Consider the following 4,584-nt stretch of genomic DNA (forward strand, 5'->3'; position numbering starts at 1 on the left):
TATCTATCTATCTATCTATCTATCTATCTGTATAAAGGAAGAAATCAAACGGCAGGAGAGAACGGTTCGACAAAATCAACCTCGTCCTCTACCAACATTACCATACAGTTAATACCGTCGATTCTTTTATGCAAGAATTGGTCTACTTCGTCATCAACACTATCGCCATCCTGGAAGCTTTCAGCAAAGAAGAAAGTTGACGACGACGATATGTGTGTGTGTGTGTGTGTGTGTGTGTGTGTGTGCGTGTGTGTGTAATACCTACATATATCGAGGGATAGACAGACAAAAGATATACATGCATGGATGCATACATACATGCATGCTTACATACAAACATACATACTCTGTTGATGTTGAAATTCCAGTGAAAGAGCTTCAGATCTAGGTTAGAAACCGGCTCTTTCTCTATTGGTAAGAAATCTTGAAATGGAACTGAATAATGACATCCATCCATCCATCCATCCATCCATACATACATACATACATACATATATTAACGTATATGTACATTCGCAGACGCACATGTATTACGAAAACGAACTTGAAGTAGCCGTTTAGCGCGTGTCATTCTCAAAGATTTTTAAACAAAACAGTATAAGGAAAAGCGTTTTCTTTAAACTTTCATTTCATATTTATAAAAATATTCTATGAGTGAATATTTCAAAAGAAAAGCAGCCTCAGATCAACAGCTGATGATTGGAAACGACTAATTCTGAGTACTGGAAATCGGAGCTTTGAAGCTGTAATGTATTAAAAAAAAAATTTGCATTTCTAGCGAGTCTTGTAATTTACGTTTCTGGAAAATCAACAGATTTTCACATTCACGCGCGCGCGCGCAGGAGCACATTCAACTCACTCATATTTAGGCGGCGAGCTGGCAGAAACGTTAGCACACCGGGCGAAATGCTTAGCGGTATTTCGTCTGCCGCTATGTTCTGAGTTCAAATTCCGCCGAGGTCGACTTTGCCTTTCATCCTTTCGGGGTCGATTAAATAAGTACCAGTTACGCACTGGGGTCGGTATAATCGACTTAATCCGTTTTTCTGTCCTTGTTTGTCCCCTCTGTGTGTAGCCCCTTGTGGGTAGTAAAGAAATAACTCATATTTAGTATTGGTTGATGCATTTCAGTGCAGCAACATATAACGCGAAAGCAATATTTGGAGCAATAAAAGAAATAATTCAGAGAAATGCATTAAGAAAATCGATTCTGAAGAGAGCTGCAACGAAAATGCTCCATGAAAGTATACTAAACATTTCTAAAAATTGTGGTATCGCATTATTTATTGATATGAATTGGTTGGTTAACTAGTACTATAACTAATGCAGGCTTTTGGTTAGCTAGTACTACAAATATCTATGACGTTTTAGCTAATTTTCGTTTCTCCTCATATTTTTATCGCTAGAATATGCAATTATGAATAGCTTCACTCTCATTATACATGCCGGCCAGACTGTTTACGGTACAAACTTGATAGTAGAAACGTCTTTTCGTGTTCCGTTGATATGTGAGTATATTCTGATATACAGCAGTGAACCGGCGAACAAGTAGAACTTGTGTTATATTTATGAATTGAGTATTTTATATTTTGCAGAGTTGAACACGACACACATATATATCTTTTCGGAGAGACCTTTCACATAGGGTAGGCAGACTGTGGACAGTTTCTTGTCTTCATCCTCTCTTTTCTTCATAACTGGAATGAATAGTATGTTTTTGGGGTCTAATAGAGAAAAGAGAGGATGAAACAAATAAACTGTCCACAGTCTGTTTATCCTATGTGAAATGCCTCTACGAAAAGATACAAAAGATATGCGGTCCATATGACATCAGAACAGTATTTATCTATTTATGCATCTTTACATATTCGGTGTTATTTGAAAGTTGATATTTCCATCCCTCTCTTATATTTGTTGATAATTTTGTTTACCAATGCGTTGTTTCACTTTAAGAATGCTTATTTACCCAATCATTATATTTCGACTGTTGTCCATTGTTTCAATACGTTTATGCATTGTCGTTATAGTCTTTTTTAAACAATCACATATGATTAGTCCCAAAGAATCAACCTTTAAATAAGAGTTGTGCTTCCACTCGCAAAAGCTATACGCATCTTCCAGAAAGCATTATGCTGCATTCGTTGTTAGTTTATGTGCAGGCTATGTGGGAAAACAAAATAAAGGGGCTTTGTGTTAACGTATCTCTCCGAAAAAAAATAGCTCTCTTTGCTGTTGAATAAAATAAACACGCAGAAGGGAAGTTTCAACGTCTTCCTTCAATTTCTTTACACTATTTATCTGGCTGTTTCTGTCAAGAAATTTCGCTTTTATGAATAACAAATGTATTTTGTAGCCATCCGTAATCTATACCCGAAACACTTCAGTAGCTCTACTTTGCATCGCTTGCAAACTTACATGTTCTATGATCATTCAAGTGCAACGACTACCACAATAATCAGCGTTCAATTTGATTTTCCGTTCCGAGGTTAATCGGAAACATAGATTGCCGTGCTACTCATAAACCAAGAAGGTTTATGAGTAGCACCACCAGAACAACTCAAACCGTCAAAAGGATAGGTGCGCTTGCTAGTTATATATATAATTTATTATTAAAGCTGCAAAAACATCACAAAAATCGGCTACTCAGAGTTTCACGTTCCGTTCATCGGGCAGTTGTGATCCATTCTGGGTCACACCCGCCCATGATATGTATGTATGTATGTATGTATGTATGTATGTATGTATGTATGTATGTGTAAGATCACTTGCGAAATCTCTCATGAGCGCTATTGGTAACATGGAATGCAGTACAACCTGTTACATGGTCGGATCGTCGGTGATTAAACCAGCAGCCCATTAACGCTTGCCTAAGGAGGAGGGTTGCTATAAATCTACTAGAATTAAAACGACCTACCAAAAGGATGCATGAATCCTGTGTAGATTCAATGAATATCTAAGGATAGCAAGGGCTCTCAGAAATTTAGGGTTAATGTCTGACATAGTGGAAGCTCAGTAGCTGTGAAGCATCCGTCAGCTTTTTTTAAAGATATGGCCATTCCCGTATAATATCAAATATGCAGTGGACGGCACTGAAACTTTTGGGGATCTTTTGCTTAGGCTCAAGATTATGGCACTCCCACATTCCTGAGCAGGCAACCAACTTTGGCACTGGATATCTTGCTCTGGCTTGTTTCTGGATCATATGAGTAGGGTGGACACGGTCCCTGAGGTGTTGTGCAAATCGTTTTTTGTCTGTGAAGTGTTGTGCAAGCCTAGGTTGCTGACGAAGCAACATTTAGATGCACGTTCAAGCTGGAGGTTCCCGTGGCAAGTGTGAGATTCGCAAGCACAAGCCCGAGTGCTGCTAACCGCTGGCGCAGCGACCTCATGTGAAGACACTGCTAGCATTTAGCATGGTCAATAGCCTCTGATGGTCTTCCTTGGTCACGAGTAGACAGCCATCATATATGCATGTACGTACGTATGTATGTAAGCATGTATGTATGTATGCATGCATGCACGTATGTATGTATGTATGTATGTATATAATACATATTGACACTGTCAATGGTACGCATATTTTTATGAAGCACTGTCAGAATTCCCTTCACAGTATAACATCGTAATTTTGTAGAACTTTTTGTGGGGCTTTAATTATTCTATAAATATATTGAATTGTAGATGCCAGAACGAGTGGAAAAATTTAATCTTTAAGAAAGGAACTAGATATAAAAGAAATTAACTGAAATCATATTAAATTTTAGGATTAATCTAATGATTGATCGCCGAATACGTGTTTAAACGAAGTATGTATGCTAATGTAATATTCATAGGAGAGCGATTTCGAAACGTGAATTACTACTGGATACACATTCGTGAGGTATTTTTCAATTTTTTCTTTTTATTTATATTATAACTGGAATCCACGTTCTTTTGAAATATAAAAGAAAACCTACGAGTGAAACAAATTTAAGGAAATAATTTAGTATAATCTCATTATAATATAGATTTTGAAAGAATCATTTTCCAGATTATTTTGTGAAATACACTGGCTCTAGAAATCCATAATTATTTCATTTTCAAGGTTTAGCGAAACCTGATCAGCTTTATATTACAAAATATGTGAAGAAAAATATATCTTCTTTATATGTTAATAAATATTAGTTTCAAATTTTGGCACAAGGCCTGTAATTTCGGAGGAAGGCTTAGGTAGATTATATCGATCCCAGTGGTCAACTAGTAATTATTTTATCGACCTCGAAAGGATATAATACAAAGTCGAGCCCTGTGGAATTTGAACTCAGAAAGTAAAGATAGACGAAATGTCACTAGACATTTTGCCCGGCATGCAACGATCCCGCCAGGTCACCTCCTTAGTGTAAAGAAATATTGTTGCATTTGCTGTTTTGTTCATCTCAAATCTGATCGAGCAGACTTATGGTCAAAGGCATTGCAGTCATTTTTATTTAGTGAGACATTGTCACTATTATTCAATATATTTCCTTATTAGTATGTGTATAATGTGTGTGTATGTATGTACGTATGTATGTATGCATATATGTATATATATATATATATATATAT

Source organism: Octopus bimaculoides, chromosome 7 (genome assembly GCF_001194135.2).
Source record: "Octopus bimaculoides isolate UCB-OBI-ISO-001 chromosome 7, ASM119413v2, whole genome shotgun sequence".
NCBI lineage: Eukaryota > Metazoa > Mollusca > Cephalopoda > Octopoda > Octopodidae > Octopus > Octopus bimaculoides.